The sequence below is a fragment of the Micropterus dolomieu genome, linkage group LG03, assembly GCF_021292245.1.
Source record: "Micropterus dolomieu isolate WLL.071019.BEF.003 ecotype Adirondacks linkage group LG03, ASM2129224v1, whole genome shotgun sequence".
NCBI lineage: Eukaryota > Metazoa > Chordata > Actinopteri > Centrarchiformes > Centrarchidae > Micropterus > Micropterus dolomieu.
The window spans coordinates 4,703,200-4,720,736 of NC_060152.1; the positions used below are offsets into that span (position 1 = coordinate 4,703,200).

Below are 17,537 nucleotides of genomic sequence, written 5' to 3' on the forward strand. Positions count from 1 at the left end.
TATTAATAACATTCATACATCCAATTTGATGCATGTCTGACGGGGGGGGCAATTGTGAAGAATTGCTGTCTGACTGACTGACTCACAGTCTCTCTTTCACACACACACACACACACACACACACACACACTCACACACACACACACACACACACACACACACACACACACACACACACACTCTGACAAATATATTTGTGCTAAGAAAAGTGTATATTTCTGTGTTTGCATAAATGTGAGTTGAGGTGTTTAATAGCAGGGTGACTGTAGAAAAAAGGTGCCTTTTAGTATTATGTGCTCTTTAATAAAGACACAGGTTGGCAGATTGGGAGTGTCAGTGTATGTGGCATACAGCCTCTTCTGGTGATTTATGAGCGCGCTGCTAGGCTATTACATTATGGGCCCCAGTCCTATTCAGTGAGGGTGATAAGAGCAGCCCACCTCTATTGAAACACTGCAGGTACAAGCGTTTTGTTTTAGTGGAATATCACTGCTTTTTGATAAAGGAATTAAGTGTGAGGAGAATCTAATCATGTTGTCTGTGCTGCAGCTGTAGCTCATCTATTAGGTTAGTGTTTGTGCTTTTGTCCTTCAGAGTAAGGAAAATAGCTTGGAATTGTTTGCATCTTCATTGAATTTCAAATTGTAGATCTCTTTATTGTGTAAACAGTTTTATACATCAGTTATACTTGCAAGAAGCAACCTAACCAAAAGCAAATTTTTAACATCCTGAGCACTGCTTCCACTTATTTATTAAATTTTGACCTCACAAATGTCTGTTACAATTAACAACCAATGCTGCAGGAAGAAAAGGGCCAAGTCTGCAGTTTTCGCCCACTCAGTGTGGCTTTGGACCTGGCCTTGTGTTTACAGAGAGAGAGAGGCGAGTGCCCGACACTGTGAGGCCGGAGTTCACGCCGCAGAGCACCACAGCTGAAAGGCCAGTTGTCAACCACCGGCGGAGGGAAAAACAACAGGGCATCTGCCAGAGCGGTTTGGAAAAAGGACGAGTCAGGGTCGCTTTCAATTAGCACAGCATGTCGTCACTGCAGTGAGCCACGGGGGCTGGGAGGAGGAAGTAGGAGGCAGCCTTGGGCTTACGGAAGGAGATGTCAGTGGGGGACCAAGACAGAGAGAACTGAAGGCTGAAAGACAAACTCAGTCAACAAACAGTCATCAGTATAATTTTGTAGAAATTATGTATTGGGGAAAGAGAAACATTTATTTCGGTGGTTTATTGTCTCTCAGCGACAATAGCGTTGAAGTTACTGCAAGTAGTGGATCACAAAGTGCGTGCGTGAGTGTAATTATGAGTATTTTTGCATTACCTTGATTTTGGTAAAGGTGTGGATGACATTCAAGATGGTCAACAATACCTGCTTTCTTCAAAAGTACCAAAAGAACTGGGTTTTGTTTATTGGGCTGGTTTGTTTTAAGATTTTCAGGTGATTTTCAGATTTCTTGTCCTGATTATAAAAGTTAGATGCTATTTTAGTTCTACTCCCAGTCTTTTTGTGTCTGATCACAGTCCTAAAGGCCAATGGCAACTCTTGACCGTTTCTGAATGGCGAATGAATGTGCTGGCGTTATTGTCCTTTGGGATGACGTGCCAACAGATTCCAGTGCTGGCAGTCCAAATAAATCCCATCTTTAGACATTTTCTGCCACAGAGTTGAACAGTGATGAACTTTGTCAGATGAGGGACTGACTCAGAACTGCCTCCCAGCAGGATGGGAGAGCGAATTAATTAACAGGTCTAATATATCACTTCGGCCTGACATCCCCTCAAGAACTCATTTGTGACAAGAAAGTGTGAAGACCCATCTCACTGTCAAAGAGACTGATAAAGACCAGTCTCCTAATGATGATGACATGAGATAAGAGGTCCACAAAAACAGGCCCTATGTTGACGAAGTGCATCATTGGTTGTCCACCACCCATTACAGTTGACATAATTATGTCAGAGTTGTAAAATGGACATGGACAACAGACTGCATTGCACCATAATAGTTTTTTTGCAATCTGGCCAATTGCGTGTCTTCTGCAGGCTTCTTGGAAGTAAATCACTGGTTTCCAGAAGTCAGAAATGGCACAGTTACTGTACTAAACATACCAATTCATGCCGGGATTGTTCTCCCCCGAGGTTGGCAAGAGAACCAGCAGAGCAGGATACAACTTGCCTTGGTCTGCTGGTGCAGAGGCAGGCTGAGACAAATATGCAGCTCCCTATTTGGAAGGCATTATCCCCTCTGAAGTGTGAGGCTATTTATGTTGAGTGTGGGTGTATGTAATGAGTGTGGCCATACCAATGTACCAATTAGCTTTGTGTTCCACATGCATGTCTGCCTCACCACTTGTTGGGAATGAAGATGTGATTTTGACAGAAATAATGGCAGCAGTGATGTCGATACAGGGCTTGGATAACTTTGATTTTTAAGCCTAATATCAGGATTAATTAAAAAAAAAAAAGTTTCCAAAATGTTTTTGTCCACGAGACATCCTTAATTGAAAGCAAGGATAATTGAAATTAAGTATAAGAATGTCCCGCAGACTGCCAGTTTAGCCCTGATCAATTCTGCAATAAATATGTCCTCAAACAAAAATGCATCACATTTATCATGTTGGAGGTTGTGCAATGACACAAAGTGGCCACTAATTGGTTTTTAATCAAAGGAAAGTATCAGTCCAGAATACTGGCAAACTAATTTAATTCTAAACTGAGTTAGAACAATAATTAGTATCTTGAACAACTTTAAAATGGATCAGAAAACACATTGTGGAAGAAAACATAGTGATTTAGCAGTTTTCCCTTCAGACTCCAATATGTATGCCACATCTTTTGATGTGTGTTTTATTAGTTTTATCTCCAAAGTACACCTCTGCACCCTTTAGCAAATGGCTGTGTTCAGCAATCATTACACACATTACATGAAAACTGGAGAGTAGTGGGCCTTATCATGTCATGTTTTCCAGATAGTGATAGCTAACAAGACACAAATGTGGGAATGGGCGGGGGAAATTGTCTCAAATGAAAACCGCAAATAACACCAGTGTCAGTTAGCAGTATGGTCAGTGCAGCTGAGTAGTTTTCTTTTGCTGTTCGCAGGTGCAGATGGAGAGAGACCTGCAGAGAATTGAGCAATTTATTAGACATTTTTAAAGTAATAGGTAGTCCGTTGGACTTTGATTGAATTCTTGTTTATTAAACAGACTGGGGCAATTCTTTGCTGACTTGTACGTTCATCTCAGAGGAGAAACATGCATTCCTAATCTGAAAAGTATTTTTTTACTCACTATGAGTGGATATTTTCCAACCGGCCAGGCTCCTCTACCCTCGCACTTGTTAGACCCCCAGTCTATTACATTCCCCTCCTTTTCTAAAAGACTGCAATTAATCTAATTAGTAATCAATCAGCCATTGGGCCTCCTGCCTCCTCAGTGCTAATGGAGGATATGACAGGCCTGGACCTTGCATTATTAATACCTCCATTCCTGGAGCACAGGGCCCCCCTGACGTCCACAGCCAGGGGCCATTGATCACTACCACAACCCAGTGAGCACTGCAAGACCTATAGGGAAATTTTGAGCGTAGTTAAAGTGGAGATGGGAATGTGGTGTGTCAGTGTGTGTGGGATGAATCTGTTTAGGGGGCTTTAAGGTAATTTTGGTACAGGAATAATTTTACCACATATGCTCAGGGGAAGTTGAATAGATCCAAAAATGCTACAAGCGAGATGTTTGCTTGGTGGCGCATGAGTCTGCAGGGAAGCTCATGGTGCACGTTTGAAGGAAATGAGTGATTGTGTTGGTGTTAATAGGAATGTTGTGCTCTGAAAAGCTCATTTGGTTAATGGGGCTCACCTCACAGCTATTATGGCAGGATAAGGGGGGGCCCTCTGCGGGACTATATCTAGAAATGAGATTAGAAATTATAGGATGCCACTAATGCTGGGGCACAATGATCGCAGTGGGACAATGAAACAATCATAGCAACATTATCCTTTGTCTCCTATGCGTTCTATGAGCACCCAATCAAATAGCCCCAGCAGCTGAAGTTACAGAGGTTGATAATAGTCCCACCAGCTGTTCTCATTCACTAAAATCGATATTGGAACCTACTCTGTGCAGGCTGGGGGGCACTGAATAAAAAAACTTTCTTGCTCTCTCTTAGCTTTTAGCTCCAACAGACAGACACAGGGCCTTCCTGTGTCCTCTTTTAAATGAATTTGCTAACCTGAATTTATTGAACTTGTGTGCCAGCACCTGCTATCATGTTGATTATGCAGTCTACATGTTGTTGATGTTGTTAAGGACGTGCTGTTCAAGATAATTCGATATCAACTTTCAGAGGAATCTAATCATTATATGATCAATTGATGATTTTAAATAATCCGGTATTCCGGTAACCGTTATTTGGCTTGATCGAAAATTACTTGGAAAAACTGATTCAACTTGCGATGGGATCACACCATCTGCCAGGGGCATAAAGTGGGGGAGGCAGTGGCCCTTTCCTTACTTCCTACCCCCTACTTGTGGCGCCCTTTCTTGGACCACATCCATCCTCAAACTCTGCCTGCATTTTGAAATCAACTACACCTGTAAATTTCGTGACAGCATATTGTACAGATGTGATGCTGTCGCATTGAAAAGACACACACACACACACACACACACACACACACACACACACACACACACACACACACACACACACACACACACACACACACACACTTGGCTCAAATGGCCCTATTGGCCCTTCTGTGGTAGTTCCGATACAGTAGCTATCTCCAGGACCTTGTTCCAGCTGTGCGATATTGCTGTAAACTTAATATCTGGATTTCGGACTGTTGGTTGGAAAAAAGACGATGTGATATTGATTTCAACCCATTCTCCCAGCCTTATTGATGGTGATGATTTTTGACAAGAGAAACAGCTGTGGCCTATCCACAATGCGATCGGTGTGTGGGAAGGTGGAAGTAAGTGGTCAGAGGTTGTGTGTAAAAGAGCCTAGTAATCTTTAAATACAATTTCAGAGTTGACATCACTCTTTACTCCACCAACCCACTTCCCATGACTAAGACCTGGTGTCATTTGGCAAGGCGGCCACAACCTTTCCGCTTACCAGCCATGCATTCTGACTTTAGCGCAACCCCCCTGTCTTTACACCACACAGGTTAAGTTACCATAAGCCAGCATGCCAAGGCTGTCGCATCGCTCTGCTTAATTTGCAGAAGGCTGGGGTAAAGTATTTACAGGCCTTCAGAGGTTTTATGAAGCCACGGTGGGAGTCAGCGGTGGTGTTGAGCTCACAGCAGCTGCAGTCAGCTGCTTCATTCATGAGGGATTGGGAAAGCAATGCAGCAAGTGAGTCAGTGAGCTGGACATGCTTTATTCATGGCAATAGGATGTGAGGAATCACTCTGCGGCTACAACCTCCAGCCCCCCCTCCTCATTTGTGTGCCATGACGGTGTAGGTACATAGCTGGAAAAGGTCTGCGTAGGAGGTACGGTGGGTTAAAGAAAATCTATGGACCACTTGCCATTAGTCACCACTCTCATCAGAGATAACGTGCGTGTGTTTGCTGAAAGTGCAACATGGTTTTTCTATGGGGGGGCTGGTTAAAGGATGACAGTACAGTTGGTGAGGTGAGCTGACGACAGAGCAGTGCTTGTGTAAACCCAGCTGTGGTGCACGAATGAGTCTCAGCAGAGAGTATTTTTTTTTTTTTTTTTTTAAAAGTAACCAGCAAATTTGATGAACGGTAAGAGACCTAAGAAGCCTGCACTGTTCAGGTTTATTAGGTCCACCTGTACACTAATATCTTTCTACCACACTGCTTCTCATGCTGTTTCATTTTTGATGATTGTTTGTCTTTGCAGCAGACATGCTCAGGTACATTAGTCCAATTACTCGACACAGAATTTCCTTCATATTGTCAGTTCTGTGCCCATGCAGTTTACCAAAAGTGTAAGCATGTTAAACCCCATGTTGCATTTGGTCAACAGTAAGATTGCTGACACTTAGTATATAGACACAAAGAGTGTGGGCGAAGGTTTGGACATAGAAACTGAATATTTATGAATTCATAGTTATATTTGTTGTCAGTATATAGAGACGTCAACACACACTTTGGTATCATGTTTGCTTATATTTTAGCAAACAAACACTTAATGTTTTAATTATAGTAAAGTCTCATTAAACTAAACATGGATATTTTGGCATGTAATTATAAAAGGACATGGTTTCATAGTATTTATAATATTAAGTAGGGAAAACAAGCTTCTTCTAGACCCATAAACCTCCTTAGCCCTCTTCCTATCATCACCATGTTTGGACCTGAAACCCAGCACATCTGGCTCTATTTATGGCCTCTTTGCTTGTGTTTGTTCTGATGTTTTGACAGCAGACTGATGAGATTACACTAAGAGGACATAGAGCCCCTCTCCATGGGGGCTCTGTGGGTCAGTGGCCCTGTTTAAGCAAAAAGAGACTTTTTTTAGGAATGTGTTTGCAGTAAAGCTGTTCCTCTTATGATACTCCACTCATGTTTTTTTCCCCTGTTTTGTTGTCACAGGAAGTTTGCTGAAGGCTGAACTTTCATAGGGGAGGAACCTCAAAGGGGGTGACACCCCACCAACCACCCAAACCTCAATACCCAGCCTCTTACACCCGCTCTGCTGAGGTCACTTCCTGAGAGAAGTAGGAGGAGCTAAAGGTTGGTGGATCATTGGACGTGACAAAACCAGTCTGTAAGTGTGGTTATGATTCACTTTATTTTTTTAGTTTATTTGCATTATATACACCTTAAATTCCACCAGCTATTTGGAGATGGTCTTTGTCTTTTAGACCATGTTGTGGTTTTGGGAAAAGCAAAACCATTAGGCTTTAAATTAGAGTTCAATATGGTGTCCAGGGCAGGAATTTTTGCAGAGGCCATGGCCGCTGTGCCCCCCCAGTTTGGCCTTATGCCCTCAAAAAATGATATGCCCTGCAGCCACAGTGGCTTTGATGCCCCGCCCACACTTCGCCAGCTGATTTTGCAGCTTTCTCTTCTGCCTCTTTCCTGCAAATACAGTTTTTAGACACGAGTGTCTTTTGTAGAGATTTTAATACTTAGTGGGAAACATCAAGTGCTGCCCACATGTTGGGTTTGATTTCACTGAGTCGCTCTGTGAGCCACTTGAGCAGCCCAAACAAGAGGTGTTTACCCACTTTGATTATGCACCGGCCCACATTCTGCTCCTAAAGATCCTCACTATCCCTCTGTCAGCACCCCTTAACTTTGACTGACTTTCAGCATCCCTGATGAATGGTTATGGTTATTGACCAACATTAATAAATTAGAAAAAAAAAAAGTAAATATAAAATCATTCTTAACCCATAACATAAATTAATAATTTCTGTGCACTTAAACATATTGTTTTATTTGATGGCCTTGTCCCTCTGGCATGAATGTTATAGCCAACATCCAAGATCACGTTATTTAATAAGAGTTTAGCATTCCTAACACTCAAACAAGCTGTGTGGGTGTGGTTTGATCAGATTTGAGTGGCAATGGAAACTTCATGGCAACATCAGCAAACAGTCGAACAACTGTGAAATTCAGATTTTGATTGCTGTGTACAGGAATGAGGCATTCCCTCTTTCCAACTGAGCTTGGCCTACTTCAAACCATGGAGTAGAGCTCAGGCAAAAACACAAATACAAAAATCTCTTTTAAACAGTAACCAGAATTGATCTGACTTGATTGAGAAAATAATGGCATCTAAGAAACAGAATAGCATTTGATAGTATTTCATGAGCACTGGATACTTTTTACTAATTTCTAAAATATTATAGCTTGCTAGCTTGCCTACTTTGCACAATTGAAGACCGCACAAAATGAATTTGTATAAAAGCTATGTCTTTTGTACTCAGGTATTTTATTTCACTTTGCCATATTTAAAGCTGCAATAAAGGATTTGTTTATAATCAGCTTTTAAGTTGGAGATTGTAAGTCTGATATTCACACTCTTTTATCTCTGTTTTTGGTCCCTACCAACTCCTGAGTGAAATATCTGTCTCTTTAGCTGATAAATGCCCCGCTATGTTCAACAACTAGTCGCTAACTTTGTCTGTGTGCCATTTGGTGCAGAGCAGATAGTTTAGTGGGTTTTTATAGCTTTTTTTTCTAAAAATGACTTGAAAACAACGCTGTGAGAGCAAACCAAAACATTAAAGTTGTAGACAAGACAACTAAACAATCAGCTAAAACTCTTATAAAGCTCTGTTAAGCCAAAGGGAGCTGCAAAGTATTCACTGTAGTTTCTTCACAATATAATTTTAAACAGTATTATGAAAATAGTGATTATATTCCCTTAACGTTATAAAAGTTATTTTGTGCAATCTTTCTGTGTCACTAATTTTTACCAACACATTTAGTGTTGGTGTGAAGGTCTGTCTAACATTTCTCCATGTTTTATTCACACAGTCATTCGCAGAAATTCCTCACAATATTTTGGGTTGTTGAGGTGAATGTAGGAAACAATGACATCATTTGTGTGCTATAATTTCAAGTTCACAAATTGAGGCTGATATTGGCCACATTAATGGAGAGAAAACTGTCTGTCAGTTAATGGCCTTCCCCTATTACACCATACCTGATTGTATTAGCCAGTGCAGGTCATGATTTTGAAGTGTTTTTCCAAAGTGGCAAAAGGACTCTCGAGAGCTTTCAATCACAGCTCTGCCTCACACACCCAGGTAGACAAACGAACATGTAGAAATGCTTTATGTAACAAAAACACATTGTTTTTCCAGGGCTAGCTGAGGCATTGTCCCCTTGAGCTCCTATTTGCAGCAACTTGACAGTACAAATGCTCACGTTGGGCAATGTCTTTATTAATGCCCCCTTTCAAAGCACCACTATTGTGCTGAGATCCCTCTTTTGGCTGGCCGTATGTGCAACACGGGGCCATTGTGGAGTATTGTGCGTCAGTCAAAGTAAATGGAAGCCCGCCACTTTTGCATTGCTCTCTGCTGACAGAAGGGACACAACACATGATGTTTTGGTAAGAAGCTTGAGTAAATAGGAGTGAGGTGTTGAACTGCATCGCTGGCATTGTGGTGGCATGAGGGCCCTGATGTGGACGGGCATTTTCTGCCTGTCATTATTGATGACACAAAGACTTATCAAAAGGGGTGAAATGGGACAGAACAGCAGTCAATGCGGGTGCACAGGCGTGAAACATGATCAGACCGCTGAGTTGAATAGAGGTATTATCATGCCAAAAATGTGTGCGAGGGATCGGGGCAGAAAAAAACTGAGTGGCATTGCTTTCATATCTTGTCACCCACTCACTCGACAATGCAGGATCTGTGTCCTTCCCACTGTAAGTGAAGCATAGTTTGATGCATATTTCAGATGTATGAGCATTTCATAGCCCACATGCTTTACAGGAAAAAACAGAAGATCTTTGTTATACCAAACCAAAACTTTTACTGTTGGTAAACCCTGCCCTCTGTCTCAATTTGCACAACTTTACAAGCACATCCACTGAATTAAAGCTGGGGTAGGCACTTTATTTCCAGGGCATTCAGGGCCTGACAATAACTGTGACCTGATGGCCCGGGGCCAGTAAAACATTACGTCGGGACAGTTGAACTAGCAACTCGGTGGCCCGATCGGGCCAGTGCAAAAACATTAGTATTTTTAAAAAATAAATGAAACTCAACATCCTGCAGTTGTTTTGCAGCTCTTGGCGCGCACCGATGGTTGTCAAATGTTATTTCTCTAATCTCAATCATACGGCAACCTCTGGGTCGAAAGTGAAACCATGCAGATGGAACGTAAAGCTGCATTCTCTCTAACGGCCAGCAGGGGGCGAGTTCCATCAGAAATAATGGTAAAATGTTGCTACGTCTCAGCTGATTTATTACCTCAGTAAACACTTTTAAATGAGTTTATAGTCTCAGTCGCTAGTTTCAAGTCTCCTTCAACACAGCATTTAGTATATTATGGTCCTATTTAGGGGAAAATAGACGATAATGCAGCGTATGCTTTTGGATAGGACTGCCTTGTGATTGACAGGTTGCTACCATGGCAACCTGTTCATCAGGATAAAGGCGACTCGTGTCCGCTGCTCTGTACACTTTTCATAAATGGCTGTCAGCAGGAGAGCACATCATGTTTGAGTCTGTTAGTATGTTTTGTCTTAAAAGTAAATTGTTTTGTAAACCTTTTCATAATTTTAACTGTGATTACATATTTTGTATTTTTTTTTTATATCCAGGATGTATTTAATAAACGATTAAACACGTTTGGAAGGAGGGACAATAAAAAATGTCTTTAGGCCGGTGGGACCAGTAGCAAAAAAAGTTTAACGTTGAGCCCTGGCATTTTTTGTTGTATTTGTTGAAATTCTCTTTAAATCCAAAAATCAATGAATAACTCAAATGCTGACACGAAAATGAAAAAAATCTGGTATCTGTCGCTGTTGCAGGACTGTAATTAGCTACCTGCCTGTCTAACTAGATGCACTCTGCCTTTGCACTCTCTGCACATGAACATGTGTTTTGGAGGAAGGCCTGAAGGGAGGTGTGGGATTTTTTTGATTGGATACTTTTTAAAATCTAGTCCAACTGTCTCTTACTAGTTTCTCAAACGTTGCCACACTAAGAATGCAGTTTTTTCGTAATTCTTAGATTTTTGGGGGGTTATCAGACAGGAATGACTGGCAGAGAGAGGAGGCATGTGACAAAGGTCCCGGTCCAGATTTCTGGGGTGTTGCAGGTATGTGGTTTGTACCTGAGACAAGTGAGTCACCTGGACGACCTGTGTGAATATTTCTTGTGTTTGCCCTCTAATAAACCCCAGTTGATCTCTCTCCCTGTTCGCCCCGAGGGTGGCGGTCTTTGTCAATGTCCTTATTTTCGTCTTCCTTCCCTTTCTTCCTCATATTCTTCCCTGAGTCGTGCTCTTGCTCAATGTTAAATGAGGGCATGGCCACACTTGGATGTGCTGTGACAAATTGGCACAGAGGAGGCAGATGGTGATGGGGAGGAGACTGGTTGTCATGCCATTTGCTGCAGCGACATGAATTGATCTCTGTGCTGCAGAGCAACCACACATGCTCCACTTGTGTAATCCTGACTTTGGTTACCCCATGAGCACATACACCCCAGCAAACTCTGACACACATGCCACCCTACACCAGACTTCCGTCCCCATTAGTATCAATGATGTGTGCAGCGGAGTCGCTTGCTAACTGTCAGAGGCTCTCCGCTTGGCTCCGCTTGAAGAGGCGAGGGGATGCTGAGGGATTTGACAGAGAGACCGAGCTCAGACTAATGGTAGGCTGGTGGGACTCGGGGAGCTGCATCACATAGCCTACCATAGGGGCACATTCCATCACTGATGTATTGTACATGTAAGCAGGCTGTTCTATTTACAGAGATGCTGTCTTAACAATGTTTACCCACAAGGTTTTGCTACAGCTTGACTAAAATCCCCATGGCTGTTTTTCATTGCAACATGACTTCTGGTAAGATCATAGTTTGTCTGACAGGACTGGCATTGCTCATTAGGCTGTGTCCCAGGGATGTGAATATGTTCCCCATTTGGCATTTCTTTTCGACTGCGTTGAGCAGGGATTTTAAAAATACACCCATGTTAGCAAAAATCACATGGGGCTGCCAGGGAACAGTGCTCACAGGAGGAGAAAATTTTTAAATGAAGGGACAATCTTTCTTAAAGGTCAACAAACAGAGCTTTACTTGCTAATGTTGGTCCTCTTGACCCTTTTGCAGAAAACTTCATAGGTCAGGTTGATGTGAGCTTGCTGAGATTTGTCTTGGTGCAGGAATATAAAACAGTTCACAAGCTTAGCTCTTCAGAGCACCACCAAGTCAGCAATACAGTGATCATTTTAACTCCCTGGATGTCCTGGTAATACAATTCACATTCAGTTTCCTCACAGTGCCATTTGAACACATTCAACTACATAACATTGAATTGTTTACCTGACAAATTAGCAAGCATGGAAAAAACTCTCATTCCCCCTTTACTATCTCTCAGTAAAATCTGGTCAAACTGCAGTCAATACACTGTTTCATTTCACAATACTAATAGTTACACTGGTCAAACTTAAGAGTCTCATATTGAGTAACATATTTGAGTCTCAGTCTGACTGAGACTGTTCAGGCTGTTCACCAGTCACTGTCTGTCTGCAGCTGACACCCAACTAGCCAGATAGTTAGCTGGCATTCTCAGCAACTCTTATAAAAGTGGTTTGGCCAAGACATTTGGTGTTAATATCTGTGGGCTGCCTCAGTAAAGCACCACAGATGCTGGTGTATTCAAAATCAACATGCAACCAAGGTTTTTAAGTAACCACATCACTTGGGTGTTAATTGGTATCTTTTTGGATACTGAGGCATGCTAGCTTCTGTTTGTAGATTAACAGCTACCTATCACAATTGTAAGTGAACATAATCAACTCTTTTATAAAGTAACGACAGAGAAAACCAATCTGCCTAATCAAATTAAGGCTCCAAAAAGAGTTAACCATAAAAATATGGGTTTTTAAAAAGGAGTTTGCGTTCACTCTGTGGGCGGGAGGGGAGGATAATTGCTGGCTTTAGATCTCTTCACCTGAAACGCGACAGGAAACTTTCCCACGGATGCTTAATATTCAGTGAACCTTCAAGCTCTAAGCAGAGGATATCGATCAGCATATGTGATATATTTCCTGCCTTCCTAACAGGCATCTGCAGAGTCATCTGTGTGGGAGTTGTGGTGCTCCCTCAGCACTTCGGCCCGCCAGAGAAAAGATAAAAGATACATGAAGAGAAACTGAGAAAACACAAGAGCAGAGTTCTCAAATGGTTGACGCCCTTTCAGGATTTTCCTCTGAAGCAGTGAAAAGAATAATTATTGATCACCATTTGAGCTGCTTTTCAACAGTGATCTGATGAGCTTTATAACTACAGGGAGAACGTTATCGACTCCATTTCAGACTAATATTTAAACTTCAAAGAAACTTTTTGCTGACTTCCATGTTTGTCAACGACTAATGATCCTCACATGGGAAAGCTGAGGTGATGCAACTTCTCAGGGCTAGTGAAACTAGCCAGCTTCGAAACAATGTTTTGAGATTTCCACACTCCAAGATACTGGACAGGGGCCCGTTTGTTACAAGAACACACACCAATACAATTGCGTGTCAATGCTGGAGCACAGACAGCAAGCTGTGAGTGGAAAAACAGCCCTCTGTTTGTGATAACATCTCTTTCACTGTCAGCACAAACAATCTGCAGGCCTTAGTCCCCATAACCAGGACTAGTGTTTACATTGCCATATTCATAGAAAAACAAAAAAGCTCCCAGAACATGGAGTGCAAAAACAAATCTGCAGCCGAGTTTAAATAAATCATCCGCCTGTAATGGGAAAGAAATCTCTCTAAAAGGAGCGTAACTTCTTCTACAGTGTCCTACAAACAGCCCTACTGCACACCACTCAGCCTAGACATCTGTGTTTGGAACATTATTCAGGTGCTGTGGATGTATACTTTGACCTCAATCCTGTCATCCATAAGCAAATTCATCCCTGTGCTCAGGTTTGACTCATTTTGTACATTTGGATAATGAGGGTGAGATCACTTGAAGTTGAGGTGAAAGTCAGGAAGCCCTCCAAAGTCGACTCAAGGCTGTTTATAATTACAATTCAAATGAGCAAAGGGTCAACAGTTTAATACAGTTTTGTCTTAAACAACACGCAAAGGTCAAAAAATAGTGAATCTTATTTTAGAGTTAGTTTCAAATTAAGTGTAATTTATGGTAATGTTCTATGCTATTGAATAATGTTTACTTTGAGGGCAAAACCCAAATTAATTCAATTATAATAAAGTTCATATATTTGCCCATTAAAGTTGTCAGTTTCACCCCTCAGATAACTCCTGTGCACATTAAAATTGATCTATTTGGACAGTTGGCTGAGATCCAAAATAGCTGCTTGACGTGGAAAAGGATCTCTATTCTTTAGATGTGCACTTGTCAGCCTGACACGGTCTCGCTGCCCGTGCTTGCCAAAGTGAAGCAGTGATTTTTTTGGACTTTATGATATAAAAGCATTGGTTGTAGGACATTTTCACATCACATTAGCCCTGTTTCCATGGTTGTCTAAACCAGATGCCATACAATAGTTGCATGCCACAGGTTTAGTTATTAGTTACTTAGTTTTGTTCTACAACTCAATCTTGCTGAATTATTATTATTGACTTCAAGGTGTGAGTCATCTAAATGCACTCTTTATCCAAACCAAGAGAAAATTGTGTTGTGGATAGTATCAGCATCCAGCCAGCTCAAATACATCAGAAAGCCACACAATCATAAACAGAACTTCAAATTTAGTCAGGACCACTTCAGTCAAAGAGAACTTTCATGTCAATCTGCAGTAAGTTATGTTTGGCTGTGAAGCTCTGGGACCCCTCTGCCCATCCATGTGCATGCATGGAAAGCCTAAGGCAGGGCGAACAGCAGCAAAGACCCCACCCCCCACCCCCCAAACAGAAATTACATTGATTAATCAGACACAGCAGGAGGTGCTGAGATGGAAGCGGCTTGCAGAGGAGGCAGCAAGGGTAGGTAGGGTAAAGCAGCATAAATAAGGCACCTTGTATGACATTTGCCAATCAGCTGAGGCATCAGCTGGCTTGTGATCAGCTGCTATGAGCTGATATAGCTGGGATTGTGAGCTGAGTTTGACTCCGTTGCCTGCCTAATGCTATGCTCAGTTTTTTTTCCTTCAATAGTTGTTGTGACCTCGGCCCTAGCTGTAGCCAAAAAACTTGAAGGTGATGGCCTGAAACAAGCTTCAATGCCTTGTGTTTTTAATGACGAATGTGCTTCGTCATTGAGAAGACTGATTAAAAACCCTCTGTGTCACGGTGCGGGTGGCAAGAGCATATGGCCAAAGGGCTTAAGCACAGAGAGAAGACATCTGCTGTTCCACATCACTGAGACAGAAGCAAGGAAATGAAATCACATAGATTAAAGTGAATCTACTTTCTTCCTCTTCTAGAGAAATGCCTCATTTGTGAATACCAGTAGTTTTTAATCGTGATACAGTGGAATGCCGTTATTAAAGCATAATGTTTTAGGACAGACTTGAAAAATGGTGACAGCTGCCCATATGAAAATTGAAACAGGTTTTGCTATAAAATGTCCACTTGATTTGTCTAACTCCAATAGCTAAGCCTCCTTGTAGCCTCTACTAAACTTTAGAATGAATTTTTACTTAGAACAATGAGCAATTTATGACATTTAAATTGAGTTATTTGTTTTTGAGCATACACTTTCTTAAAATACATACACATACAGATATCTTTGGCAATTCCTTTAAAACACATTTGTTTGATTTTGGATGACATCCAGGCCACAAAGTTGAACAAAAATCAAGAAACCGAAAACATTCACACAATTGTGCACATTGAAGAGAGTGTTTATGGTTCTTGGTTGTGTGGTAGGATACTTACACACACACTCACATGAGCAAACAAAAAAAAAAGCCATTACGTACAGTTCAGCATCCAGGCTAAGTGCAATCTATTGCTTCATTTTGCATGAGACCTTCAGATTTATTTTAGGGCGCTATTGCGCTTCCCAAATTTAACATAGAAAGTTTCCTACTTATGAATGAAACCTGGGTTATACCAGCTTGTTGGACAATATTTAACAGGTTTTTTTTTTCTTCTTTTGCCTTTACTATATGCAGTACGGAACACAAATATAGGTAGTATATTATAATATCCTAGTGCAGCTCCAAATGTACATAGATTTTGCTCCAGATACAAGGAATGTTACCTAAAAAGAAACTTCAGTTGTGACCACCATTTATAACTGCTGCTGATAAAAACATCTTAAGTCAAAAACAAATAAACTTAACAAATCAAGACACTGTAGTAAGTGTAGTGTAAATATGTACTCGTAAGCACTAAAGCTTCTCAAATAATGGTAATTTATTCCTTTGGTGTTAACCTGCAAAGCCCATCATTGTCCCTCTGGATACAGTACTGATTTCTTTAGCTTAAATTAGCATGCGCAGACTGCTCAGAAACTTGAGGAGTCTCGTAAATACACGAGAGACTTCCCCCTAGACTTCTAAACAATCTTTCTGAATACCTCTCTGTTTACCTTTCTATTTATTATTCTGTCTCTAAAATCTATGTAAATGTGCCTGGAAGCTTGTATCTCCTTCTCAGTTTGGCCTTTGAGTTTTTGCGTGTGATTTTAATCTTGCTAGATTTAACACCCCTCTGAAAAATCTTATCACTGTTCTTTTTGAGACAAGTGATGGTGTCAATTATTGATAGCTCTCATACAGGTTCATCAGTACTCAGCACATAGTCTTGAACTGATGATCAACAGGGTACCTGCACCACAGAGGCTCGTACATAATGAAAAATATGCGGCGATTGTGCATCAAGGTCATCACGGTGGAGGATTACTCAAGAGGGCTGAAAAGTCATCTGCGGAGTGAGCAAATAAGGCCATGTGGCTGATGAACTCCATGAATAGTTTGACAAACCCTATCACCAGTGACAAATTAAAGTGTCAGCGGCTGCCCTATGTGGCATCACATTTCCTGTGTTGCTCTGTGATAAGCCCTTCTTCGATAGGAGCCAGCAGCACATGGCTCTCTGCAGAACAGTCTGAGTGGGCTATGAGGACAGAGGTGCTGTAACAGGAGACCCTGGCAGACGCTCGTCTCCGAGTATTGATTGGGCCAGACGTCCAGACGACTGTTACAGCCAGGCAGGTCCGGTGGCTATCTCTTTCTTCATTCCCTTTTGCAGCTGATGGGAATCATTTTGAAAATTTGACATGACTGGCGCTGTCACATAGCGCTAGTGGATAAAGGAATATGTTTCCTGGGTACATACATCCTTTTGCTATTGCACATTTAAAGATACCATGCTCCAATTGTATCAGTCAGACAGAAGACACCACAAATACCTTATTACACAGTGCTTACGTTGCAGGGTATGTGTCCTTGTTTTTTTTCCTGTAGAGGCTTTGTGTCACTAATGTCTGGCAGCCACGGTTCAGTGGAGAACTGTACAAAAATAATGGCTAACTGCACAAAATCTTGGCAGAGAGGCTGAAAGGATTATTGTGGTGTAGGTGTCAGTTTAGTTAAGGTTGCTAGTAAGTAAGGAAGTGAGATTTATTATTACTGTGATAAAGATAGGAAAGTGACTTGTTGTTGGTTTCTTGTTGTGTCAAAACACACAAGTTTGAAGAGCCAGTTAATTTAATAAAATAACTAAACATACATGCAGCTTGGGTTGGGATCAATTCTCCAGTCCAACTGAAATTAAATAGTTTTTTATCCGCCAGATCATCTGCTCTGTAAATGACTTGTCATGAGTTGTTTAAGAAAAAAAAAAAATACTGTTTAGTCCAATAATGTGGAGTTTTTTCCCTAGTTACAAACGTGTGTGTGTGTGTGTGTGTGTGTGTGTGTGTATGTATATGTATATGTATATGTGTGTATA

General features: G+C 41.4%; 1 protein-coding gene across 5 annotated transcripts in view; it reads left to right on the forward strand.

The window, feature by feature from the left end:
- Positions 1-17,537, forward strand: part of sema6e (sema domain, transmembrane domain (TM), and cytoplasmic domain, (semaphorin) 6E) — a 154,567-nt gene that overhangs the window by 60,713 nt on the left and 76,317 nt on the right. For 4 of the 5 annotated variants that reach the window (XM_046044530.1, XM_046044528.1, XM_046044531.1 and 1 more), the window contains one exon: positions 6,578-6,752. The gene's annotated coding sequence lies outside the window, so the exon portion shown is untranslated. The remainder of the gene's footprint in view (positions 1-6,577; positions 6,753-17,537) is intronic. The other variant, XM_046044529.1, reaches the window with a different exon arrangement.